The 27,384-nt window shown below is 46.8% G+C and overlaps 11 non-coding genes and 1 pseudogene across 11 annotated transcripts; all 12 read right to left on the bottom strand.

Moving 5' to 3' along the window:
- Window positions 1–107: 107 nt before the first annotated feature.
- LOC135015761 (U1 spliceosomal RNA) lies at window positions 108–271 on the bottom strand. Its single transcript, XR_010213946.1, has one exon. It is a non-coding gene; the product is annotated as a U1 spliceosomal RNA (small nuclear RNA).
- Window positions 272–945: 674 nt separating this feature from the next.
- On the bottom strand, window positions 946–1,108 carry LOC135015874 (U1 spliceosomal RNA). The gene has a single exon (XR_010214053.1). It is a non-coding gene; the product is annotated as a U1 spliceosomal RNA (small nuclear RNA).
- Window positions 1,109–1,260: 152 nt separating this feature from the next.
- On the bottom strand, window positions 1,261–1,425 carry LOC135015883 (U1 spliceosomal RNA). The gene has a single exon (XR_010214061.1). It is a non-coding gene; the product is annotated as a U1 spliceosomal RNA (small nuclear RNA).
- A 671-nt stretch (window positions 1,426–2,096) lies between these two features.
- On the bottom strand, window positions 2,097–2,259 carry LOC135015924 (U1 spliceosomal RNA). Its single transcript, XR_010214092.1, has one exon. It is a non-coding gene; the product is annotated as a U1 spliceosomal RNA (small nuclear RNA).
- A 152-nt stretch (window positions 2,260–2,411) lies between these two features.
- Window positions 2,412–2,575, bottom strand: LOC135016080 (U1 spliceosomal RNA). Its single transcript, XR_010214225.1, has one exon. It is a non-coding gene; the product is annotated as a U1 spliceosomal RNA (small nuclear RNA).
- Window positions 2,576–3,246: 671 nt separating this feature from the next.
- Window positions 3,247–3,409, bottom strand: LOC135015865 (U1 spliceosomal RNA). The gene has a single exon (XR_010214044.1). It is a non-coding gene; the product is annotated as a U1 spliceosomal RNA (small nuclear RNA).
- A 152-nt stretch (window positions 3,410–3,561) lies between these two features.
- On the bottom strand, window positions 3,562–3,727 carry LOC135015858 (U1 spliceosomal RNA). The gene has a single exon (XR_010214038.1). It is a non-coding gene; the product is annotated as a U1 spliceosomal RNA (small nuclear RNA).
- Window positions 3,728–4,699: 972 nt separating this feature from the next.
- LOC135016083 (U1 spliceosomal RNA) lies at window positions 4,700–4,863 on the bottom strand. Its single transcript, XR_010214228.1, has one exon. It is a non-coding gene; the product is annotated as a U1 spliceosomal RNA (small nuclear RNA).
- Window positions 4,864–5,537: 674 nt separating this feature from the next.
- On the bottom strand, window positions 5,538–5,700 carry LOC135015962 (U1 spliceosomal RNA). The gene has a single exon (XR_010214124.1). It is a non-coding gene; the product is annotated as a U1 spliceosomal RNA (small nuclear RNA).
- Window positions 5,701–5,852: 152 nt separating this feature from the next.
- Window positions 5,853–6,016, bottom strand: LOC135015770 (U1 spliceosomal RNA). Its single transcript, XR_010213955.1, has one exon. It is a non-coding gene; the product is annotated as a U1 spliceosomal RNA (small nuclear RNA).
- Window positions 6,017–6,708: 692 nt separating this feature from the next.
- On the bottom strand, window positions 6,709–6,850 carry LOC135015849 (U1 spliceosomal RNA; annotated as a pseudogene).
- A 152-nt stretch (window positions 6,851–7,002) lies between these two features.
- Window positions 7,003–7,166, bottom strand: LOC135015843 (U1 spliceosomal RNA). Its single transcript, XR_010214024.1, has one exon. It is a non-coding gene; the product is annotated as a U1 spliceosomal RNA (small nuclear RNA).
- Window positions 7,167–27,384: the final 20,218 nt, after the last annotated feature.

Below are 27,384 nucleotides of genomic sequence, written 5' to 3'. Positions count from 1 at the left end.
GTCAAGTGAAAGAGATCCAACTGAGGCAGCACAAGGGAACTCTCGAAAGAAGAACAAGGCTAGAGGAAGATCTGAGACAAAGAAATCTGACTTTTTCCAGAGCTGACCAGAGGAAAGCACAAACACAGTCCCCCACTACCACAAATAATGCAGTCGAGTTTCCCACATTTGGGGAAATCACAGGGGTCAGCATACCCAAAATGCAATGAATGAACCTCACCCTGGGAGAACAATCTTCATGACCATGGTATCTCCTATGCAAAATAAGTATGATTTGGGATAGGGCTGGGGAGGGCCGCTGCTCATGCACATCTCTGTCAAGTAAAGGAGATTCAACTGAGGCAGCACAAGGAAACTCTCATCTGGGGACAACAACTGCAGGGAGAACACATATTTTCAGATGAACATGGGAGGGCAGAAGGCTGCCTAATACTGAAGCACCCCCAAACAACAAACCAAATGCAACAACTAGTACAAGCATTCCTGGGGGAAGTTCTGCAGAAGACGGAATTGCATACGGTGATGTCATCCAAGCAGTGGGCCAAAGTTGGCTGGAACCCTCATCTGCATATGAAAAGAGAAAAGGGGTATGCAGGGCATGGCGGCCTTTTGCGGCGCTTGGATGACCCTTAGTTCGCATTAAACACCCCCACCCTCCTTCGGTGTGGGGCTCATGTTGGCCATGCCCCATCCCCTGAAGCATTCAAGCTGATTTCTTGCAGCAGCTTGGCACTGTAACAGCTCCAGAGCTGTTCTGTTAGGCAAGTAAAAGGGTGTGGGCCCTGCAGCACTACCTGTAGTTTGCATTGCGCATTGGAAGGCACAAAGTAAGCAGACAGGAGGAGAAGTCAGGATAGTGCACAAGGGTATAAAAGGGAGCGGCTCAAGAAAAGAGAAGTTGAAACAGACAGCAAACTAGGCTGGAGAGAGACCTGAGACAAAGAGATCTGAATTATACGAGACCTGACCAGGGGAAACACAAATTATGCAGTCAAGTTTCCCACATTTGGGGAAATCGCAGGGGCAGCACACCCAGAGTGCAATGGGTGAGCCTTGCCCTGGGAGAAGCACCTTCATGATCATAGTATCTCACCTGGCAGGTAAGTAGGAGTTGGGCTAGAGCTGGGGAGGGTCGCTGCTCGGGCACCCCCCTGTCAAGTGAAGGAGATCCAACTGAGGCAGCACAAGGAAACTCTCGAAAGAAGAACAAGGCTAGAGGAAGATCTGAGACAAAGAAATTTGACTTTTACCAGAGCTGACCAGAGGAAAACACAAACACAGTCCCCCACTACCAACAAATAAAGCAGTCGCGTTTCCCACATTTGGGGAAATCACAGGGGTCAGCATACCCAGAATGCAATGAATGAACCTCACCCTGGGAGAGTAATCTTCATGACCATGGTATCTCCTATGCAAAATAAGTATGATTTGGGATAGGGCTGGGGAGGGCCGCTGCTCATGCACATCTCTGTCAAGTAAAGGAGATTCAACTGAGGCAGCACAAGGGAACTCTCATCTGGGGACAACAACTGCAGGGAGAACACATATTTTCAGATGAACATGGGAGGGCAGAAGGCTGCCTAATACTGAAGCACCCCCAAACAACAAACCAAATGCAACAACTAGTGCAAGCATTCCTGGGGTAAGTTCTGCAGAAGACGGATTTGCATACGGTGATGTCATCCAAGCAGTGGGTCAAAGTTGGCTTCAACCCTCATCTGCATATGAAAAGAGAAAAGGGGCGTGCAGGGCATGGCGGCCTTTTGCGGTGCTTGGATGACCCCTAGTTCGCATTAAACACCCCCACCCTCCTTTGGTGTGGGGCTCATGTTGGCCATGCCCCATCCCCTGAAGCATTCAAGCTGATTTATTGCAGCAGCTGGGCACTGTAACAGCTCCAGAGCTGCTCTGAATGGCAAGTAAAAGGGTGTGGGCCCTGCAGCACTACCTGTAGTTTGCATTGTGCATTGGAAGGCACAAAGTAAGCAGACGGGAGAAGTCAGGATAGTGCGCAAGGGCATAGAAGGGAGCGGCTCAAGAAAAGAGAAGTTGAAACAGACAGCAAACTAGGCTGGAGAGAGACCTGAGACAAAGAGATCTGAATTATACGAGAGCCGACCAGGGGAAACACAAATTATGCAGTCAAGTTTCCCACATTTGGGGAAATCGCAGGAGCAGCACACCCAGAGTGCAATGGGTGAGCCTTGCCCTGGGAGAAGCACCTTCCTGATTATAGTATCTCACCTGGCAGGTAAGTAGGAGTTGGGCTAGAGCTTGGGAGGGTCGCTGCTCGGGCACCCCCCTGTCAAGTGAAGGAGATCCAACTGAGGCAGCACAAGGAAACTCTCGAAAGAAGAACAAGGCTAGAGGAAGATCTGAGACAAAGAAATCTGACTTTTACCAGAGCTGACCAGAGGAAAGCACAAACACAGTCCCCCACTACCACAAATAATGCAGTCGAGTTTCCCAAATTTGGGGAAATCACAGGGGTCAGCATACCCAGAATGCAATGAATGAACCTCACCCTGGGAGAACAATCTTCATGACCATGGTATCTCCTATGCAAAATAAGTATGATTTGGGATAGGGCTGGGGAGGGCCGCTGCTCAGGCACATCTCTGTCAAGTAAAGGAGATTCAACTGAGGCAGCACAAGGGAACTCTCATCTGGGGACAACAACTGCAGGGAGAACACATATTTTCAGATGAACATGGGAGGACAGAAGGCTGCCTAATACTGAAGCACCCCCAAACAACAAACCAAATGCAACAACTAGTAAAAGCATTCCTGGGTGAAGGTCTGCAGAAGACGGATTTGCATACGGTGATGTCATCCAAGCAGTGGGCCAAAGTTGGCTGGAACCCTCATCTGCATATGAAAAGAGAAAAGGGTTATGCAGGGCATGGCGGCCTTTTGCGGCGCTTGGATGACCCCTAGTTCGCATTAAACACCTCCACCCTCCTTCGGTGTGGGGCTCATGTTGGCTATGCCCCAGCCCCTGAAGCATTCAAGCTGATTTCTTGCAGCAGCTGGGCACTGTAACAGCTCCAGAGCTGCTCTGTAAGGCAACTAAAAGGGTGTGGGCCCTGCAGCACTACCTGTAGTTCGCATTGTGCGTAGGAAGGCACAAAGTAAGCAGACGGGAGAAGTCAGGATAGTGCGCAAGGGCATAGAAGGGAGCGGCTCAAGAAAAGAGAAGTGGAAACAGACAGCAAACTAGGCTGGAGAGAGACCTGAGACAAAGAGATCTGAATTATACGAGAGCCGACCAGGGGAAACACAAATTATGCAGTCAAGTTTCCCACATTTGGGGAAATCGCAGGGGCAGCACACCCAGAGTGCAATGGGTGAGCCTTGCCCTGGGAGAAGCACCTTCATGATCATAGTATCTCACCTGGCAGGTAAGTAGGAGTTGGGCAAGAGCTGGGGAGGGTCGCTGCTCGGGCACCCCCCTGTCAAGTGAAGGAGATCCAACTGAGGCAGCACAAAGGAACTCTCGAAAGAAGAACAAGGCTAGAGGAAGATCTGAGACAAAGAAATCTGACTTTTACCAGAGCTGACCAGAAGAAAGCACAAACACAGTCCCCCCACTACCAACAAATAAAGCAGTCGCGTTTCCCACATTTGGGGAAATCACAGGGGTCAGCATACCCAGAATGCAATGAATGAACCTCACCCTGGGAGAGTAATCTTCATGACCATGGTATCTCCTATGCAAAATAAGTATGATTTGGGATAGGGCTGGGGAGGGCCGCTGCTCATGCACATCTCTGTCAAGTAAAGGAGATTCAACTGAGGCAGCACAAGGGAACTCTCATCTGGGGACAACAACTGCAGGGAGAACACATATTTTCAGATGAACATGGGAGGGCAGAAGGCTGCCTAATACTGAAGCACCCCCAAACAACAAACCAAATGCAACAACTAGTGCAAGCATTCCTGGGGGAAGGCCTGCAGCAGATGGATTTGCATACGGTGATGTCATCCAAGCAGTGGGTCAAAGTTGGCTTCAACCCTCGTCTGCATATGAAAAGAGAAAAGGGGCGTGCAGGGCATGGCGGCCTTTTGCGACGCTTGGATGACCCCTAGTTCGCATTAAACACCTCCACCCTCCTTCGGTGTGGGGCTCATGTTGGCTATGCCCCAGCCCCTGAAGCATTCAAGCTGATTTCTTGCAGCAGCTGGGCACTGTAACAGCTCCAGAGCTGCTCTGTACGGCAAGTAAAAGGGTGTGGGCCCTGCAGCACTACCTGTAGTTTGCATTGTGCATTGGAAGGCACAAAGAAAGCAGACAGGAGGAGAAGTCAGGATAGTGCACAAGGGTATAAAAGGGAGGGGCTCATGAAAAAAGAAGTGGAAACAGACAGCAAATTAGGCTGGAGAGAGACCTGAGACAAAGAGATCTGAATTATACGAGAGCCGACCAGGGGAAACACAAATTATGCAGTCAAGCTTCCCACATTTGGGGAAATCAGAGTGCAATGGGTGAGCCTTGCCCTGGGAGAAGCACCTTCATGATCATAGTATCTCACCTGGCAGGTAAGTAGGAGTTGGGCTAGAGCTGGGGAGGGTCGCTGCTCGGGCACCCCCCTGTCAAGTGAAAGAGATCCAACTGAGGCAGCACAAGGGAACGCTCGAAAGAAGAACAAGGCTAGAGGAAGATCTGAGACAAATAAATCTGACTTTTACCAGAGCTGACCAGAGGAAAGCACAAACACAGTCCCCCACTACCACAAATAATGCAGTCGAGTTTCCCACATTTGGGGAAATCACAGGGGTCAGCATACCCAGAATACAATGAATGAACCTCACCCTGGGAGAACAATCTTCATGACCATGGTATCTCCTATGCAAAATAAGTATGATTTGGGATAGGGCTGGGGAGGGCCGCTGCTCAGGCACATCTCTGTCAAGTAAAGGAGATTCAACTGAGGCAGCACAAGGGAACTCTCATCTGGGGACAACAACTGCAGGGAGAACACATATTTTCAGATGAACATGGGAGGGCAGAAGGCTGCTTAATACTGAAGCACCCCCAAACAACAAACCAAATGCAACAACTAGTGCAAGCATTCCTGGGGGAAGGCCTGCAGCAGATGGATTTGCATACGGTGATGTCATCCAAGCAGTGGGTCAAAGTTGGCTTCAACCCTCGTCTGCATATGAAAAGAGAAAAGGGGCGTGCAGGGCATGGCGGCCTTTTGCGGCGCTTGGATGACCCCTAGTTCACATTAAACACCTCCACCCTCCTTCGGTGTGGGGCTCATGTTGGCTATGCCCCAGCCCCTGAAGCATTCAAGCTGATTTCTTGCAGCAGCTGGGCACTGTAACAGCTCCAGAGCTGCTCTGTACGGCAAGTAAAAGGGTGTGGGCCCTGCAGCACTACCTGTAGTTTGCATTGTGCATTGGAAGGCACAAAGTAAGCAGACAGGAGGAGAAGTCAGGATAGTGCACAAGGGTATAAAAGGGAGGGGCTCATGAAAAAAGAAGTGGAAACAGACAGCAAACTAGGCTGGAGAGAGACCTGAGACAAAGAGATCTGAATTATACGAGAGCTGACCAGGGGAAACACAAATTATGCAGTCAAGCTTCCCACATTTGGGGAAATCGCAGGGGCACCACACCCAGAGTGCAATGGGTGAGCCTTGCCCTGGGAGAAGCACCTTCATGATCAAAGTATCTCACCTGGCAGGTAAGTAGGAGTTGGGCTAGAGCTGAGGAGGGTCGCTGCTCTGGCACCCCCCTGTCAAGTGAAAGAGATCCAACTGAGGCAGCACAAGGGAACTCTCGAAAGAAGAACAAGGCTAGAGGAAGATCTGAGACAAATAAATCTGACTTTTACCAGAGCTGTCCAGAGGAAAGCACAAACACAGTCCCCCACTACCACAAATAATGCAGTCGAGTTTCCCACATTTGGGGAAATCACAGGGGTCAGCATACCCAGAATGCAATGAATGAACCTCACCCTGGGAGAACAATCTTCATGACCATGGTATCGCCTATGCAAAATAAGTATGATTTTGGATAGGGCTGGGGAGGGCCGCTGCTCAGGCACATCTCTGTCAAGTAAAGGAGATTCAACTGAGGCAGCACAAGGGAACTCTCATCTGGGGACAACAACTGCAGGGAGAACACATATTTCCAGATAAACATGGGAGGGCAGAAGGCTGCCTAATACTGAAGCACCCCCAAACAACAAACCAAATGCAACAACTAGTACAAGCATTCCTGGGGGAAGGCCTGCAGCAGATGGATTTGCATATGGTGATGTCATCCAAGCAGTGGGTCAAAGTTGGCTTCAACCCTCGTCTGCATATGAAAAGAGAAAAGGGGCGTGCAGGGCATGGCGGCCTTTTGCGGCGCTTGGATGACCCCTAGTTCGCATTAAACACCTCCACCCTCCTTCGGTGTGGGGCTCATGTTGGCTATGCCCCAGCCCCTGAAGCATTCAAGCTGATTTCTTGCAGCAGCTGGGCACTGTAACAGCTCCAGAGCTGCTCTGAACGGCAAGTAAAAGGGTGTGGGCCCTGCAGCACTACCTGTAGTTTGCATTGTGCATTGGAAGGCACAAAGTAAGCAGACGGGAGAAGTCAGGATAGTGCGCAAGGGCATAGAAGGGAGCGGCTCAAGAAAAGAGAAGTTGAAACAGACAGCAAACTAGGCTGGAGAGAGACCTGAGACAAAGAGATCTGAATTATATGAGAGCCGACCAGGGGAAACACAAATTATGCAGTCAAGTTTCCCACATTTGGGGAAATCGCAGGAGCAGCACACCCAGAGTGCAATGGGTGAGCCTTGCCCTGGGAGAAGCACCTACATGATCATAGTATCTCACCTGCCAGGTAAGTAGAAGTTGGGCTAGAACTGGGGAGGGTCGCTGCTCGGGTACCCCCCTGTCAAGTGAAGGAGATCCAACTGAGGCAGCACAAGGGAACTCTCGAAAGAAGAACAAGGCTAGAGGAAGATCTGAGACAAATAAATCTGACTTTTACCAGAGCTGACCAGAGGAAAGCACAAACACAGTCCCCCACTACCACAAATAATGCAGTCGAGTTTCCCACATTTGGGGAAATCACAGGGGTCAGCATACCCAGAATGCAATGAATGAACCTCACCCTGGGAGAACAATCTTCATGACCATGGTATCTCCTATGCAAAATAAGTATGATTTGGGATAGGGCTGGGGAGGGCCGCTGCTCAGGCACATCTCTGTCAAGTAAAGGAGATTCAACTGAGGCAGCACAAGGGAACTCTCATCTGGGGACAACAACTGCAGGGAGAACACAAATTTTCAGATGAACATGGGAGGGCAGAAGGCTGCCTAATAATGAAGCACCCCCAAACAACAAACCAAATGCAACAACTAGTGCAAGCATTCCTGGGGGAAGGCCTGCAGCAGATGGATTTGCATACGGTGATGTCATCCAAGCAGTGGGTCAAACAACAAACCAAATGCAACAACTAGTGCAAGCATTCCTGGGGGAAGGCCTGCAGCAGATGGATTTGCATACGGTGATGTCATCCAAGCAGTGGGTCAAAGTTGGCTTCAACCCTCGTCTGCATATGAAAAGAGAAAAGGGGCGTGCAGGGCATGGCGGCCTTTTGCGGCGCTTGGATGACCCCTAGTTCGCATTAAACACCTCCACCCTCCTTCGGTGTGGGGCTCATGTTGGCTATGCCCCAGCCCCTGAAGCATTCAAGCTGATTTCTTGCAGCAGCTGGGCACTGTAACAGCTCCAGAGCTGCTCTGTACGGCAAGTAAAAGGGTGTGGGCCCTGCAGCACTACCTGTAGTTTGCATTGTGCATTGGAAGGCACAAAGTAAGCAGGCAAGGTCCAGAGAACAGTTAGAGGTCGGAGTAGCACTATCTCAAGTAGTACTACGACAGCACGGATGGATTCTAAATATTCCAAAATCGCAGCTGATTCCGACGACACGTCTGCTGTTCCTAGGGATGATTCTGGACACAGTACAGAAAAAGGTGTTTCTCCCGGAGGAGAAAGCCAAGGAGTTATCCGACATAGTCATGAACCTCCTAAGACCAGGCCAAGTGTCAGTACAATGCACAATGGTCCTGGGAAAGATGGTGGCTTCTTACGAAGCGATTCCATTCGGCAGATTCCATGCAAGAACTTTTCAGTGGGATCTGCTGGACAAATGGTCCGGATCGCATCTTCAAATGCATCAGCGGATAACCCTGTCTCCAAGGACAAGGATGTCTCTCCTGTGGTGGTTACAGAGTGCTCATCTCCTAGAGGGCCGCAGATTCGGCATTCAGGATTGGGTCCTGGTGACCACGGATGCCAGCCTGAGAGGCTGGGGAGCAGTCACACAGGGAAGAAATTTCCTGGGCTTGTGGTCAAGCATGGAAACGTCACTTCACATAAATATCCTGGAACTAAGGGCCATTTACAATGCCCTAAGTCAGGCAAGACCTCTGCTTCAGGGTCAGCCGGTGTTGATCCAGTCGGACAACATCACGGCAGTCGCCCACGTAAACAGACAGGGCGGCACAAGAAGCAGGAGGGCAATGATGGAAGTGGCAAGGATTCTTCGCTGGGCGGAGAATCATGTGATAGCACTGTCAGCAGTGTTCATTCCGGGAGTGGACAACTGGGAAGCAGACTTCCTCAGCAGACACGATCTTCACCCGGGGGAGTGGGGACTTCACCCAGAAGTCTTCCACATGATTGTGAACCGTTGGGAAAAACCAAAGGGTGGACATGATGGCGTCCCGCCTCAACAAAAAGCTGGACAGATATTGCGCCAGGTCAAGGGACCCTCAGGCAATAGCTGTGGACTCTCTGGTAACACAGTGGGTGTACCAGTCAGTGTATGTGTTCCCTCCTCTTCCTCTCATACCAAAAGTACTGAGAATCATAAGAAGGAGAGGAGTAAAGACTATACTCGTGGCTCCGGATTGGCCAAGAAGGACTTGAAAGACCCGTGGCCTCTACCTCTAAGAAAGGACCTGCTCCAGCAGGGACCATGTCTGTTCCAAGACTTACCGTGGCTGCGTTTGACGGCATGGCGGTTGAACGCCGGATCCTGAAGGAAAAAGGCATTCCGGATGAAGTCATCCCTACCCTGATCAAAGCCAGGAAGGATGTAACCATACAACATTATCACCGTATTTGGCGTAAATATGTTGCGTGGTGCGAGGCCAGGAAGGCCCCTACAGAGGAATTTCAACTGGGTCGTTTCCTGCATTTCCTGCAAACAGGACTGTCTATGGGCCTCAAATTAGGGTCCATTAAGGTTCAAATTTCGGCCCTGTCAATATTCTTCCAAAAAGAACTGGCTTCTGTTCCTGAAGTTCAGACGTTTGTCAAGGGAGTACTGCATATACATCCTCCTTTTGTGCCTCCAGTGGCACCTTGGGATCTCAATGTAGTTTTGGGATTCCTAAAATCACATTGGTTTGAACCACTCACCACTGTGGACTTAAAATATCTCACATGGAAAGTGGTAATGCTGTTAGCCCTGGCTTCAGCCAGGCGTGTCTCAGAATTGACCAAAACAAAAAACTGCAACAAACGAGCGCCTAATCATCAAAATAAAAAGTGAAAACCAATACGTGTTTCATAGAATTAAATAATCACAATTTTATGTTCCTGATAGTCTGCGCTTGCCGGAATACTATGTGTAGTATTGTGGTGATAGCATAGAAAAAGAACAAACGGCTGCGCTGAATATCAGGAACGAAACATGATGTACAGAGAGCCAACGTAAAAAATAACAATGTTTATTAATAAAACATATAAAAAGATTAATTGTCAAATAACCGGTGAAAAATATATACAAATATATATAAGAACAGTCACTAGACGTGAACTAGTGGTATATTGTAATGACTCAGCTTATTGGGGTGAAAAGTTCAGTGATTCACTTGTTAGATAGTTGATAAATACCAGGTGTGTTGGTAGGATCCTAATGAATAAAAAAGTCCCTCAGTTGAAATTGATATTCAATACCTTTCCAAAATGGGCTGGTAAGAGCCGAGCGTCCTCGGCTTCAATGTCCTGCAATGCCCATATACGCTGTGCAGCGGAAAGGAATGGACCGTCTCTCTCACAACCCGGTCGTGGCGGCGTGTGCGCTGAAGCCGCTGATGTCGGATGCTGTAGAAGGAGGGTGCAGCGGGGACCAAGGAACACCTGGAAGATTTCACCTGAGCTGAGTGTGGATAGGGGCGGGTCCTGACGCGTTTCGTCACGTTCACGTGACTTTCTCAAAGGTAGAATGTTCTTATATATATTTATATATATTTTTCACCGGTTATTTGACAATTAATCTTTTTATATGTTTTATTAATAAACATTGTTATTTTTTACGTTGGCTCTCTGTACATCGTGTCTCAGAATTGGCGGCTTTATCCTATAAAAGCCCTTACCTAATTTTTCATATGTGGTGCCTGCGGCTACTAGGGACTTGGAGGATTCCAAGTTGCTGGACGTAGTCAGGGCCCTGAAAATATATGTTTCCAGGACGGCTGGAGTCAGAAAATCTGATTCGCTGTTTATCCTGTATGCACCCAGCAAGCTGGGTGCTCCTGCTTCTAAGCAGACGATTGCTCGTTGGATTTGTAGTACAATTCAGCTTGCACATTCTGTGGCAGGCCTGCCACAGCCAAAATCTGTAAAAGCCCATTCCACACGGAAAGTGGGCTCATCTTGGGCGGCTGCCCGAGGGGTCTCGGCTTTACAACTTTGCCGAGCAGCTACTTGGTCAGGGGAAAACATGTTTGCTAAATTCTACAAATTTGATACCCTGGCTGAGGAGGACCTGGAGTTCTCTCATTCGGTGCTGCAGAGTCATCCGCACTCTCCCACCCGGTTGGGAGCTTTGGTATAATCCCCATGGTCCTTTCGGAGTCCCCAGCATCCACTAGGACGTTAGAGAAAATAAGAATTTACTTACCGATAATTCTATTTCTCATAGTCCATAGTGGATGCTGGGCGCCCATCCCAAGTGCGGATTGTCTGCATTACTTGTACATAGTTATTGTTACAAAAATCGGGTTATTGTTGTTGTGAGCCATCTTTTCAGAGGCTCCTTCTGTTATCATGCTGTTAACTGGGTTCAGATCACAAGTTGTACGGTGTGATTGGTGTGGCTGGTATGAGTCTTACCCGGGATTCAAAATCCTTCCTTATTGTGTACGCTCGTCCGGGCACAGTATCCTAACTGAGGCTTGGAGGAGGGTCATAGGGGGAGGAGCCAGTGCACACCAGCTAGTCCTAAAGCTTTTACTTTGTGCCCAGTCTCCTGCGGAGCCGCTATTCCCCATGGTCCTTTCGGAGTCCCCAGCATCCACTACGGACTATGAGAAATAGAATTATCGGTAAGTAAATTCTTATTTTCTGGACTGTGTCCAGGATCATCCTTAGGAATAGAAGACGTGTCGTCGGAATCAGCTGCGATTTTGGAATATTAAGAATCCAACCGTGCTGCCGCAACACTACTTGAGATAGTGCTACCCCGACTACCAACTGTTCCCTGGATCTTGCCCTTATCCGGAGATCGTCCAAGTAAGGGATAATTAAAACTCCCTTCCTTCGAAGGAGTATCATCATTTCGGCCATTACTTTGGTAAAGACCCGGGGTGCCGTGGACAAACCAAACGGCAGCGTCTGAAACTGATAGTGACAGTTCTGTACCACAAACCTGAGGTACCCTTGGTGAGAAGGGTAATTTGGGACATGGAGATAAGCATCCTTGATGTCCAGAGACACCATATAATCCCCTTCTTCCCGGTTTGCCATCACCGCTCTGAGTGACTCCATCTTGAATTTGAACCTTTGTATGTAAGTGTTCAAGGATTTCAGATTTAAATTAGGTCTCACCGAGCCGTCCGGCTTCGGTACCACAAACAGCGTGGAATAATACCCCTTTCCCTGTTGTAGGAGGGGTACCTTGATTATCACCTGCTGGGAATACAGCTTGTGAATGGCTTCCCATACCGCCTCCCTGTCGGAGGGAGACGTCGGTAAAGCAGACTTTAGGAAAACGGCGAAGGGGAGACGTCTCGAATTCCAATTTGTACCCCTGAGATACCACCTGAAGGATCCAGGGGTCCACCTGTGAGTGAGCCCACTGCACGCTGAAATTTATGAGACGGGCCCCCACCGTTTCTGTTCCTGGGAACTGGCTGTTTGCTGCAGCCTTTTTCCTCTCCCTCTGCCACGGGGCAGAAATGAGGAGCCTTTTGCCCGCTTGCCCTTATGGGGCCCAAAGGACTGCGCCTGATAATACGGCGTCTTCTTATGTTGAGAGGCTACCTGGGGTAAAAATGTGGATTTCCCAGCCGTTGCCGTGGCCACCAGGTCTGTTAGACCTACCCCAAATAACTCCTCCCTTTTATAAGGCGATACTTCCATATGCCTTTTGGAATCAGCATCACCTGACCACTGTCTTGTCCATAACCCTCTTCTGGCAGAAATGGACAGCGCACTTACTCTTGATGCCAGTCGGCAAATATCCCTCTGTGCATCACGCATATATAGAAAGCATCTTTTAAATGCTCTATAGTCAGTAATATACTGTCCCTATCTAGGGTATCAATATTGTCAGTCAGGGAATCCGACCAAGCCACCCCAGCACTGCACATCCAGGCTGAGGCGATTGCTGGTCGCAGTATCACACCCGTGTGAGTGTATATACATTTTAGGATATTTTACTGCTTTCTGTCAGCAGGTTCCTTAAGGGCGGCCGTATCCGGGGACGGTAGTGCCACCTGTTTAGACAAGCGTGTGAGCGCTTTATTCACCCTAGGGGGTGTTTCCCAATGTGCCCTATCCTCTGGCGGGAAGGGGTATGATGCTAATAACTTTTTAGGAATTAACAGTTTTTATCGGGGGAAACCCACGCATCATCACACACTTCATTTAATTCCTCAGATGCAGGAAAAACTACAGGCAGTTTTTTCTCACCCAACATAATACCCTTTTTAGTGGTACTGGTATTATCAGAAATGTGTAAAAACATTTTCCATAGCCTCAATCATGTAACGTGTGGCCCTACTGGAAGTCACATTCGTCTCCTAATCGTCGACACTGGAATCAGTATCCGTGTCGGCGTCTGTATCTGCCATCTGCGGTAACGGGCGTTTTAGAGCCCCTGATGGCTTTTGAGACACCTGGACAGGCACAGGCTGAGTAGCCGGCTGTCTCATGTCATCAATCTTTTGTAAAGAGCTGACACTGTCACGTAATTCCTTCCATAAGCTCAGCCACTCAGGTGTCGACTCCCTAGGGGGTGACAACTCCATTACAGGCAATTGCTCCGCCTCCACACCATTTTCCTCCTCATACATGTCGACACAATCGTACCGACACACACACACACAGGGAATGCTCTGATAGAGGACAGGACCCCACTAGCCCTTTGGGGAGACAGAGGGAGAGTATGCCAGCACACACCAGAGCGCTATATATATATATATATATATATACAGGGATAACCTTATATAAGTGTTTTTCCCCTTATAGCTGCTGTATTGTTATACTACGCCTAATTAGTGCCCCCCTCTCTTTTTTAACCCCTTTCTGTAGTGTAGTAACTGCAGGGGAGAGCCAGGGAGTTTCCCTCCAACGGAGCTGTGAGAGAAAATGGCGCCAGTGTGCTGAGGAGATAGGCTCCGCCCCCTTCTCGGCGGCCTTTTCTCCCGTTTTTCTGTGGAATCTGCCAGGGGTTAAAATTCATCCATATAGCCCTGGGGGCTATATGTGATGTATTTTCGCCAGCCAAGGTGTTTCTATTGCTGCTCAGGGTGCCCCCCCCTAGCGCCCTGCACCCTCAGTGACCGAAGTGTGAAGTGTGCTGAGGAGCAATGGCGCACAGCTGCAGTGCTGTGCGCTACCTTGGTGAAGACAGGATGTCTTCTGCCGCCGATTTTCCGGACCTCTTCTTGCTTCTGGCTCTGTAAGGGGGCCGGCGGCGCGGCTCTGGGACCGAGCTCCGAGGCTGGGCCTGTGTTCGGTCCCTCTGGAGCTAATGGTGTCCAGTAGCCTAAGAAGCCCAATCCACTCTGCACGCAGGTGAGTTCGCTTCTTCTCCCCTTAGTCCCTCGATGCAGTGAGCCTGTTGCCAGCAGGTCTCACTGAAAATAAAAAACCTAAAACTAAACTTTCACTAAGAAGCTCAGGAGAGCCCCTAGTGTGCACCCTTCTCGGCCGGGCACAAAAATCTAACTGAGGCTTGGAGGATTGTCATAGGGGGAGGAGCCAGTGCACACCAGGTAGTCCTAAAGCTTTACTTTTGTGCCCAGTATCCTGCGGAGCCGCTAATCCCCATGGTCCTTACGGAGTTCCCAGCATCCACTAGGACGTCAGAGAAACACTGATAGAGTACATTATATTTATGAATTAATTGCTTCCAGATTCTGCAGCAGCATCATCAGCACCACCAGTGTTACTCACAGTCACTTCACACTGACTGCTGCACAACACATCACTTAATTTCCGGGCCGCCCGCCACCTGGTGAAGAGACATGGGAGATGAAGGACCAGCAGTGCCACGTTGAGCGGAAGTATTGTGAATTAGTTACCCACACACTCCTTGTGACACCTGCTCCCCGTCTGCCCTCCCACCCGCCGCCTGCCGTCCGGAACCCGCACTGACAAGTAAGTCTCAGCAGAATGTGTCTGCCAGCAGCTCCCAGTCCCTCCTAGAGGAACACTGCCAGTGGTGTGGCGGCCGCGGCACACTAGGACTGAGAGACCGCAGCAGGAGAAAAGCACAGGTGGGCGGGAGGAGAGCATGGGCGGACATCACCACGTCACATTGCAAGGTGACGCCAGTCCCCCCAGTGAGGCCGCCGACGAATGCACTCAGCATAGTATTAGCAGCAGGCAGAGGGGGGTCGGGTGCAGCGGTGGTGGGAGGTACGGAAATGAGCTGCAGGCTAGGCTCCACCGATCACACAGTCAGCGATCACTGTGCTACAGCAAGCGTGGCGTGCAGCGGTGCTGGACATTAGGGAGTGCCTGTGCGCACCAGGCACCCCCTGTACGCACGCCTATGCGCTACCACCCCCCATATGCCACACTACATCACTATGCTACAGCCCTCCCATATGCTGCACTTCATAATTACACTATACCCCCCATACAACATACTACATCACCACACTACACTACTCACAATAAAATTAAAACATCCCAGTTCCTCATTCTTAATGAGCTCACGTGAGTTCTCTCCCCAACGGAGCTCCAGACCAAGTAACAATGAAGACACCAGCAGCGTGTAGGGGGCAGGCCTGGTCCACTTGTCAGGAGAGAGCAGTCACAGGAGGGTAAGAAGGGGGCGGGGCCTAGTCCTACAGACGGGAGAGAGCACAGACAGGAGAGAGCAAGGTACAGGGGTAGAAGGGGACGGAGCCTATTCTTACAGGCTTTCAAAATTCGACTTTAAAATTCGACATTTGACAAATTCGACTTTTCTGCAATGGTACAAATGCGGCAATTCGACAAAAGTATATTCAATTGAAGTTTGTAAATTCGACAACAGTGCTTTTAAACAGTAAATTCGTCATTTTCAATCCGCCACACTTTGCTGGCGGAATCTAATAAAAAAAATTTAAAAACATGTTTTTTTTTTTTGCAGTTTTTTTTTTTTGGTAATAGCATATCTATTTATATTAGAAGGGATTAGGTACTTGGTTTGTCTTTTTTGGAGGCACAAGTATTATTTATATATTTTTTAAAATATTATTTATTTTTTTAATGGAATGTGAAAAACCCGAAAAAAAAATTGCGTGGGTCCCCCCTCCAAAGCATTACCAGCCTCGGGCTCTTCGAGCCGGTCCTGGTTCTAAAAATCCGGGGGAAAAACGGACAGGGGATCCCCCGTATTTTTAAAACCAGCACCGGGCTCTGCGCCTGGTGCTGGTGCAAAAAATACGGGGGACAAAAAGAGTAGGGGTCCCCCGTATTTTTTACACCAGCATCGGGCTCCACTAGCTGGACAGATAATGCCACAGCCGGGGGTCACTTTTATACAGTGCCCTGCGGCCGTGGCATTAAATATCCAACTAGTCACCCCTGGCCGGGGTACCCTGGGGGAGTGGGGACCCCTTCAATCAAGGGGTCCCCCCCCCCCAGCCACCTAAGGGCCAGGGGTGAAGCCCGAGGCTGTCCCCCCCATCCAAGGGCTGCGGATGGGAGGCTGATAGCCTTGAGAAAATTTAAAGAATATTGTTTTTTCTAGTAGTACTACAAGTCCCAGCAAGCCTCCCCCGCAAGCTGGTACTTGGAGAACCACAAGTACCAGCATGCAGGAGAAAAACGGGCCCGCTGGTACCTGTAGTTCTACTGGGGAAAAAATACCCAAATAAAAACAGGACAGACACCGTGAAAGTATAACTTTATTTCCCACCTGCCGACACACACATACTTACCTATGTTGACATGAAGCAGTCGGTCCTCTTCTCCAAGTAGAATCCACGGGTACCTGAAAATAAAAGATAATTATACTCACCTGATCCAGGTTCCAGATTAAATCCACGTACTTGGCAAAACAACAAACCGAACACCCGGACCAGACGGACTGAAAGGGGTCCCATGTTTACACATGGGATCCCTTTCCACGAATGCAGACATCCGAATCTCGCGAGAATCCGACAGCGGGATGATGACGTTCGTGCGCGCTCAGGCTAGCCGAGCAAGGCGGGAAGGTTCGAACCTGCCTCGGACCCGTGTAAAATGGGTGAAGTTCGGGGGGTTCGGATTCCGACGAACCGAACCCACTCATCACTAGTATGTACGTATGTACGTGAGTGTCAGGTGCCGTGCGCGTACATACGTGTCAGTGCCGTGCGTGTACGTACGTGTGTGTCAAGTGTCGTACGTGTACGTGTGTGTGTGTGTGTGTGTCAGGTGGCGCGTACCTACATGTGTGTATGTCAGGTGCTGTGCATGTGTGTACGTACAGGCGTGTGTCAGGTGCCGCGCGTGTACGTACGTGTGTGTGTGTGTGTGCCAGGAGCCGCGCGTGTACATGCGTGTGGGTGTCAGGAGCCGTGCGTATACGTACATACGTGTAGGTGTCAGGTGCCGTGCGTATACGTATATACGTGTGTGTGTCAGGAGCCGCGCGTGTTCGTACATGTGTGTGTGTGTGTGTGTCAGGAGCCACGCGTGTGTGTGTGTCAGGAGCCACGCGTGTTCGTACATGTGTGTCAGGTGCCGCACGTGTATGTGTGTGTGTGTGTTAAATTCCGCGTGTGTACGTACGTATGTGTGTGCCTGGAGCCGCGCGTGTACATACATGTGTGTGTGTGTCAGGTGCTGTACGTGTATGTGTGTGTCTCAGGTGCTGCACGTGTATATGTGTGTATCTCAGGTGCTGCATTTGTATGCGTCAGCTGCCACGTGGGTGTCAGGTGTTGAGCGTGTATGTGTTTGTGTCGCATCTGTATGTGTGTGACTGTCAGGTGCTGCACGTGTATGTGTGTGTCAGGTGCTGCATGTATATATGTGTGTGTTAGGTGCTGTTCATGTATGTGGGAGTGGCAGGTGCTACATGTGTATATATGTGTGAGTGGCAGGTGCTGCGTGTGTATACGAGTGTGTGTGAGGTGCTGCGAGTGTATGTGTGTGTTAGGTGCTCTGAGTGTATATGATTGTGTGTCAGGTGCTGTGCGTGTGTGCGTTAAATGCCACATGTATGTATGTGTGTCAGGTGCTGCGTGTGTGTGTGGGTGTGTCAGGTGCTGCATGTCTGTGTGTGTGGGTGTGTCAGGTGCTGCATGTGTGTGTGTGTGTGTGTGTGTGTGTCTGTCTGTCAGGTGCTGCATGTGTGTGTCAGGTGCTGCATGTCTGCGTGTGTGTGTCAGGCGCTGCATGTCTGTGTCAGGTGCTGCGTGTGTGTGTGTCAGGTGCTGTGTGTGTGTGTGTGTCAGGTGCTGCGTATGTGTGTGTGTGTCAGGTGCTGCGTGTCTGTGTCAGGTGCTGCGTGTCTGCGTGTGTGTGTCAGGTGCTGCGTGTCTGCGTGTGTGTGTCAGGTGCTGCATGTCTGCGTGTGTGTGTCAGGTGCTGCGTGTGTGTGTGTGTGTCAGGTGCTGCGTGTCTGCGTGTGTGTGTCAGGTGCTGCGTGTCTGTGTGTGTGTGTCAGGCGCTGCATGTCTGTGTGTCAGGTGCTGCGTGTGTGTGTGTGTGTCAGGTGCTGTGTGTGTGTGTCAGGTGCTGCGTGCCGTGTGCGTGTGTCAGGTGCGTGAGTGTGCGTGTGTCAGGTGCGTGAGTGTGTGTGTGTCAGGTGCGTGAGTGTGTGTGTGTGTGTCAGGTGCGTGAGTGTGTGTGTCAGGTGCGTGAGTGTGTGTGTGTCAGGCGCTGCGTGTCTGTGTGTGTCAGGCGCTGCGTGTCTGTGTGTGTCAGGCGCTGCGTGTGAGTGTGTGCGTGTGTGTCAGGTCCGTGTGAGTGTCAGGTGCTGCGTCTGTGTGTGTGTGTCAGGTGCTGCGTGTGTGCGTGTGTGTCAGGCGCTGCGTGTGCGTGTGTCAGGCGCTGCAGGGAGGGCGGGGGGGGACGGACACACAGCAGGGAGGGCGGGGGGAGAACGGACACACAGCAGAGAGGAGGAGGGGGGGTGGACAGACACAGCGGGAGGAGGGGGGGTGGCCTGACACAGCGGGAGGAGGGGGGGTGGCCGGACACAGCGGGAGGAGGGGGGGGTGGCCGGACACAGCGGCAGGGGGAGGGTGGCCGGACACAGCGGGAGGGGGGGGTGGACGGACACAGCGGGAGGGGGGGTGGCCGGACACAGCGGGAGGGGGGGGTGGCCGGACACAGCGGGAGGAGGGGAGGGTGGCCGGACACAGCGGGAGGAGGGGAGGGTGGCCGGACACAGCGGGAGGGGGGGGTGGCCAGACACAGCGGGAGTGGGGGGGTGGCCGGTCACAGCGGGAGGGGGGGGTGGCCGGACACAGCGGGAGGGGGGGTGGACGGACACAGCGAGAGGGGGGGGGGTGGCCGGACACAGCGGGAGGGGGGTGTGGCCGGACACAGCGGGAGGAGGGGAGGGTGGCCGGACACACAGCAGGGAGGGCACGGGGGGGAACACACTGCAGGGAGGAGGGGGGGACACACAGCAGGGAGGGCAAGGGGGGGGGGGCGACGGACACACAGCAGGGGGGGGGAGACGGACACACAGCAGGGAGGGCGAGAGGGGGAAGGGGGGGTGACTGGTGACCATAGAGACCTTGATAAATACCGCATACTGCAGGTAGGGAGGGCCGGACACAGCGGGAGGAGGAGGAGGGAGGAGTGGCCGGACACAGCTGCCCGAGACGCCTCCTACTGCCAGCCGCACCACAGACGCGGGGAGGAGATGCAGGCAGCCACCAGGGAAGGTCCGGCGGGCGGCCGGGCACACAGCGGGCAAGCGGGCGGGCGAGCGGGCGAGCGGGCGGGCGGGCGGGCGGGAGGGGAGGGTGGCCGGGCGGGCGGGAAGGGAGGGTGGCCGGACACGCGGGGGAGAAGTGGAAGCTGGGTACACAGCGGTGGGCTGCCTGACAGAACTCACCCAGTGCTACGCAGCTCCGGCGATCTCCTCCCGCTTCATGGACCTCAATGAACTCACACGCCGGGAACCGCTGGCTGTCCTCCTGCAGCTCCACGTGACTACTTCCCGCTCTGTCTCCTCGTGCCCAACTGCCAGAGCTACTCTCTGTACACCCCCTGCTGGCGGTCACTGCGCAGGCGCAACAAATTGAAATGCCCTATCTCTATAATGGGGCATATTTCTCTTAATTAAAAAAACCCTATAACTTTCTGAAAAACCACAACCCCAAAAGGCACTACACTGGGGCATACTCTATCTAGTAAAACAAACCCCAAGTCTTAATTCGTCCTCTATCCTGAGTTATGCCTTCCCAAAAAAATCTTCATTCACTCTATAGGAAAACGTTGTCAAAAAGCCACAGAGGGAGTGGCAGAAAAAAACTGACAGTTGGAACTTTAGCTTACTCCCAATTCCTCATTTTTTATTATTTTGCCCTGAAATTTGGCCTGCAGCAGCGGGTTACGATTCTACGCGTCCATGCCAAATTTCAGCTCAGTACGTCCTATCAGTTTTGAGGTGTAGCCCCTCAAACACCATGCCCCCATCTCAGAAGTTCCCTATGGGAGAATTCCGTTTGTTCGATTCAGCCTTAATATAAGGGCACGACCGTGCCCTTATAATTGACAGTATTGTTTTCTTTCAAAAATCCACTTAATTTTCTTTACCCGATTATTAAAATGGTAATTGACAAAAACAAACTACATTGTCACCAGAAGAGCAATACAAAATGTACTAGTGATATATTAAAATCATCTTTCCAGCTTGAATTTCAATGATGCATTGGCGCAACGATTTTGTGAGAAACATCTTCACCCTTAAATAAAGATTTTCTTAATTCCTTACCTGTGTGCTAATTAGATATCACCTTGTTTTCACATTAAACAGACTTCCACATGAGAAAACAGCAAAGATGCAGTGGCGTTAATGTTTCCTGGTGTCAACCTGTATTATTTCCGTAGACATTGAAATGAGGATGCATCTTGCTGCCTTTCCAATGAAGCAAGTTTAATTTAGTAATAGGTGAAAAACCATCCCTACAAAGATGTTAATCAGATACTTGGCTTTGTGGACACTTTTCAGAGAACAAATTAGTTAGCATAAAAATAAAGCCAGAAAATGAAGAGCTGTTTAATCACTCAATTGGATTTTTCTGCCAGCATTTTTCTTTTTCTCTGCAACCCACTGCTAAATTGTGCTTCCTAGCTGTTTTTTTATAAAATCACTGAATCAAATCTAACTCTGATTACATCAGAGAAGGCCAGGTACCCTACACCATAAGAGGGGGTTTGCAATTTTGACTTGTCTACTTAAATATCACCAAAATCTGATCACAAGGTCAATTACGTCCCTGGGTGGGATTGAACCACCAACCTTTTGGTTAATAGCCTTACACACTAACTGTTTGCGCCACCGCGACACTTTGCAAAAGTCCATACTGACAAAGGCTAATAAGCATTCATCTAGAACGCTTCCTAGAAACATTTTAAAAAGTCAATAATGTGGAGAGTTTTTGTATGATGTTTCTTCCATCAACCAATGAAGAAACACATTGGTACTTTCCCATGATGAGTGAGTGCTTCAGGATCTCTTGCACTTACATGTGCAGCAGAGTACTGTAATGGAAGCATGCTGGGTCCATAACCCAGAGGTAGGCAGATTGAAACTATCCTCTGCTATATGCATTTTTTTTTTGTTAATTAAAGTAATCCAAAACTGGGATTGATATTTTTGCTCTTTTATTTTTACTTAAAGTACAATAACTTTTACCATTTTAATTTGTTTTAATAGTATATTGACAGTATTGTTTTCTTTCAAAAATCCAATTAATTTTCTTTACCCGATTATTAAAATGGTAATTGACAAAAGCAAACTACATTGTCACCAGAAGAGCAATACAAAATGTACAAGTGATATATTAAAATCATCTTTCCAGCTTGAATTTCAATGATGCATTGGGGCAACGATTTTGTGAGAAACATCTTCACCCTTAAATAAAGATTTTCTTAATTCCTTACCTGTGTGCTAATTAGATATCACCTTGTTTTCACATTAAACAGACTTCCACATGAGAAAGCAGCAAGGATGCAGTGGCGTTAATGTTTCCTGGTGTCAACCTGTATTATTTCAGTAGATATTGAAATGAGGATGCATCTTGCTGCCTTTCCAATGAAGCAAGTTTAATTTAGTAATAGGTGAAAAACCATCCCTACAAAGATGTTAATCAGATACTTGGCTTTGTGGACACTTTTCAGAGAACAAATTTGTTAGCATAAAAATAAAGCCAGAAAATGAAGAGCTGTTTAATCAGTCAATTGGATTTTTTTGCCAGCATATTTCTTTTTCTCTGCAACCCACTGCTAAATTGTGCTTCCTAGCTGTTTTTATAAAATCACTGAATCAAATCTAACTCTGATTACATCAGAGAAGGCCAGGTACCCTACACCATAACAGGGGTTTTCGAAATTTTGACTTGTCTACTTAAAGATCACCAAAATCTGATAACAAGGTCAATTAAGTCCCTGGGTGGGATTGAACCACCAACCTTTTGGTTAATAGCCTTACACACTAACTGATTGCGCCACCGCGACACTTTGCAAAAGTACATACTGACAAAGGCTAATAAGCATTCATCTAGAACGATTCCTAGAAACATTTTAAAAAGTCAATAATGTGGAGAGTTTTTGTATGATGTTTCTTCCATCAACCAATGAAGAAACACATTGGTACTTTCCCATGATAAGTGAGTGCTTCAGGATCTCTTGCACTTACATGTGCAGCAGAGTACTGTAATGGAAGCATGCTGGGTCCATAACCCAGAGGTAGGCAGATTGAAACTATCCTCTGCTATATGCATTTTTTTTTTTTGTTAATTAAAGTAATCCAAAACTGGGATTGATATTTTTGCTCTTTTATTTTTACTTAAAGTACAATAACTTTTACCATTTTAATTTGTTTTAATAGTATATTGACAGTATTGTTTTCTTTCAAAAATCCAATTAATTTTCTTTACCCGATTATTAAAATGGTAATTGACAAAAGCAAACTACATTGTCACCAGAAGAGCAATACAAAATGTACAAGTGATATATTAAAATCATCTTTCCAGCTTGAATTTCAATGATGCATTGGGGCAACAATTTTGTGAGAAACATCTTCACCCTTAAATAAAGATTTTCTTAATTCCTTACCTGTGTGCTAATTAGATATCACCTTGTTTTCACATTAAACAGACTTCCACATGAGAAAGCAGCAAGGATGCAGTGGCGTTAATGTTTCCTGGTGTCAACCTGTATTATTTCAGTAGATATTGAAATGAGGATGCATCTTGCTGCCTTTCCAATGAAGCAAGTTTAATTTAGTAATAGGTGAAAAACCATCCCTACAAAGATGTTAATCAGATACTTGGCTTTGTGGACACTTTTCAGAGAACAAATTTGTTAGCATAAAAATAAAGCCAGAAAATGAAGAGCTGTTTAATCAGTCAATTGGATTTTTTTGCCAGCATATTTCTTTTTCTCTGCAACCCACTGCTAAATTGTGCTTCCTAGCTGTTTTTATAAAATCACTGAATCAAATCTAACTCTGATTACATCAGAGAAGGCCAGGTACCCTACACCATAACAGGGGTTTTCGAAATTTTGACTTGTCTACTTAAATATCACCAAAATCTGATCACAAGGTCAATTACATCCCTGGGTGGGATTGAACCACCAACCTTTTGATTAATAGCTGAACACACTAACCGATTGCGCCACAGAGACACTTTGCAAAAAGTACATACTGACAAAGACTAATAAGCATTCATCTAGAACGTTTCCTAGAAAAACTTTAAAAAGTCAATAATCTGGAGAGTTTTTGTAAGATGTTTCTTCCAGCAACCAATGAAGAAACACATTGGTACTTTCGCATGATGAGTGAGTGCTTCAGGATCTCTTGCACTTACATGTGCAGCAGAGTACTGCACTGGAAGCATGCTGGGCCCATAACCCAGAGGTAGGCAGATTGAAACTATCCTTTGCTATATGCATTTTTTTTTTTTGTTCATTAAAGTAATCCAAAACTGGGATTGATATTTTAGCTTTTATTTTTACTTAAAGTACAATAACTTTTACCATTTTAATTTTTTTTAATAGTATATTGACAGTATTGTTTTCTTTCAAAAATCCAATTAATTTTCTTTACCCGATTATTAAAATGGTAATTGACAAAAACAAACTACATTGTCACCAGAAGAGCAATACAAAATGTACAAGTGATATATTAAAATCATCTTTCCAGCTTGAATTTCAATGATGCATTGGGGCAACGATTTTGTGAGAAACATCTTCACCCTTAAATAAAGATTTTCTTAATTCCTTACCTGTGTGCTAATTAGATATCACCTTGTTTTCACATTAAACAGACTTCCACATGAGAAAGCAGCAAGGATGCAGTGGCGTTAATGTTTCCTGGTGTCAACCTGTATTATTTCAGTAGATATTGAAATGAGGATGCATCTTGCTGCCTTTCCAATGAAGCAAGTTTAATTTAGTAATAGGTGAAAAACCATCCCTACAAATATGTTAATCAGATACTTGGCTTTGTGGACACTTTTCAGAGAACAAATTAGTTAGCATAAAAATAAAGCCAGAAAATGAAGAGCTGTTTAATCACTCAATTGGATTATTCTGCCAGCATTTTTCTTTTTCTCTGCAACCCACTGCTAAATTGTGCTTCCTAGCTGTTTTTATAAAATCACTGAATCAAATCTAACTCTGATTACATCAGAGAAGGCCAGGTACCCTACACCATAACAGGGGGTTTGAAATTTTGACTTGTCTACTTAAAGATCACCAAAATCTGATAACAAGGTCAATTAAGTCCCTGGGTGGGATTGAACCACCAACCTTTTGGTTAATAGCCTTACACACTAACTGATTGCGCCACCGCGACACTTTGCAAAAGTACATACTGACAAAGGCTAATAAGCATTCATCTAGAACGATTCCTAGAAACATTTTAAAAAGTCAATAATGTGGAGAGTTTTTGGATGATGTTTCTTCCATCAACCAATGAAGAAACACATTGGTACTTTCCCATGATGAGTGAGTGCTTCAGGATCTCTTGCACTTACATGTGCAGCAGAGTACTGTAATGGAAGCATGCTGGGTCCATAACCCAGAGGTAGGCAGATTGAAACTATCCTCTGCTATATGCATTTTTTTTTGTTAATTAAAGTAATCCAAAACTGGGATTGATATTTTTGCTCTTTTATTTTTACTTAAAGTACAATAACTTTTACCATTTTAATTTGTTTTAATAGTATATTGACAGTATTGTTTTCTTTCAAAAATCCAATTAATTTTCTTTACCCGATTATTAAAATGGTAATTGACAAAAGCAAACTACATTGTCACCAGAAGAGCAATACAAAATGTACAAGTGATATATTAAAATCATCTTTCCAGCTTGAATTTCAATGATGCATTGGGGCAACGATTTTGTGAGAAACATCTTCACCCTTAAATAAAGATTTTCTTAATTCCTTACCTGTGTGCTAATTAGATATCACCTTGTTTTCACATTAAACAGACTTCCACATGAGAAAGCAGCAAGGATGCAGTGGCGTTAATGTTTCCTGGTGTCAACCTGTATTATTTCAGTAGATATTGAAATGAGGATGCATCTTGCTGCCTTTCCAATGAAGCAAGTTTAATTTAGTAATAGGTGAAAAACCATCCCTACAAAGATGTTAATCAGATACTTGGCTTTGTGGACACTTTTCAGAGAACAAATTTGTTAGCATAAAAATAAAGCCAGAAAATGAAGAGCTGTTTAATCAGTCAATTGGATTTTTTTGCCAGCATATTTCTTTTTCTCTGCAACCCACTGCTAAATTGTGCTTCCTAGCTGTTTTTATAAAATCACTGAATCAAATCTAACTCTGATTACATCAGAGAAGGCCAGGTACCCTACACCATAACAGGGGTTTTCGAAATTTTGACTTGTCTACTTAAATATCACCAAAATCTGATCACAAGGTCAATTACGTCCCTGGGTGGGATTGAACCACCAACCTTTTGATTAATAGCTGAACACACTAACCGATTGCGCCACAGAGACACTTTGCAAAAAGTACATACTGACAAAGACTAATAAGCATTCATCTAGAACGTTTCCTAGAAAAACTTTAAAAAGTCAATAATCTGGAGAGTTTTTGTAAGATGTTTCTTCCAGCAACCAATGAAGAAACACATTGGTACTTTCGCATGATGAGTGAGTGCTTCAGGATCTCTTGCACTTACATGTGCAGCAGAGTACTGCACTGGAAGCATGCTGGGCCCATAACCCAGAGGTAGGCAGATTGAAACTATCCTTTGCTATATGCATTTTTTTTTGTTCATTAAAGTAATCCAAAACTGGGATTGATATTTTAGCTTTTATTTTTACTTAAAGTACAATAACTTTTACCATTTTAATTTTTTCTAATAGTATATTGACAGTATTGTTTTCTTTCAAAAATCCAATTAATTTTCTTTACCCGATTATTAAAATGGTAATTGACAAAAACAAACTACATTGTCACCAGAAGAGCAATACAAAATGTACAAGTGATATATTAAAATCATCTTTCCAGCTTGAATTTCAATGATGCATTGGGGCAACGATTTTGTGAGAAACATCTTCACCCTTAAATAAAGATTTTCTTAATTCCTTACCTGTGTGCTAATTAGATATCACCTTGTTTTCACATTAAACAGACTTCCACATGAGAAAGCAGCAAGGATGCAGTGGCGTTAATGTTTCCTGGTGTCAACCTGTATTATTTCAGTAGATATTGAAATGAGGATGCATCTTGCTGCCTTTCCAATGAAGCAAGTTTAATTTAGTAATAGGTGAAAAACCATCACTACAAATATGTTAATCAGATACTTGGCTTTGTGGACACTTTTCAGAGAACAAATTAGTTAGCATAAAAATAAAGCCAGAAAATGAAGAGCTGTTTAATCATTCAATTGGATTTTTCTGCCAGCATATTTCTTTTTCTCTGCAACCCACTGCTAAATTGTGCTTCCTAGCTGTTTTTATAAAATCACTGAATCAAATCTAACTCTGATTACATCAGAGAAGGCCAGGTACCCTACACCATAAGAGGGGGTTTGCAATTTTGACTTGTCTACTTAAATATCACCAAAATCTGATCACAAGGTCAATTACGTCCCTGGGTGGGATTGAACCACCAACCTTTTGATTAATAGCGGAACACACTAACCGATTGCGCCACAGAGACACTTTGCAAAAAGTATATACTGACAAAGACTAATAAGCATTCATCTAGAACGTTTCCTAGAAAAACTTTAAAAAGTCAATAATCTGGAGAGTGTTTGTAAGATGTTTCTTCCAGCAACCAATGAAGAAACACATTGGTACTTTTGCATGATGAGTGAGTGCTTCAGGATCTCTTGCACTTACATGTGCAGCAGAGTACTGCAATGGAAGCATGCTGGGTCCATAACCCAGAGGTAGGCAGATTGAAACTATCCTTTGCTATATGCATTTTTTTTTGTTCATTAAAGTAATCCAAAACTGGGATTGATATTTTAGCTTTTATTTTTACTTAAAGTACAATAACTTTTACCATTTTAATTTGTTTTAATAGTATATTGACAGTATTGTTTTCTTTCAAAAATCCACTTAATTTTCTTTACCCTATTATTAAAATGGTAATTGACAAAAACAAACTACATTGTCACCAGAAGAGCAATACAAAATGTACAAGTGATATATTAAAATCATCTTTCCAGCTTGAATTTCAATGATGCATTGGGGCAACGATTTTGTGAGAAA

The sequence above is a fragment of the Pseudophryne corroboree genome, unplaced genomic scaffold, assembly GCF_028390025.1.
Source record: "Pseudophryne corroboree isolate aPseCor3 unplaced genomic scaffold, aPseCor3.hap2 scaffold_298, whole genome shotgun sequence".
NCBI lineage: Eukaryota > Metazoa > Chordata > Amphibia > Anura > Myobatrachidae > Pseudophryne > Pseudophryne corroboree.
The sequence above is the reverse complement of the archived record's forward strand: the minus strand, read 5'-3'. Positions and strand labels throughout refer to the sequence as shown.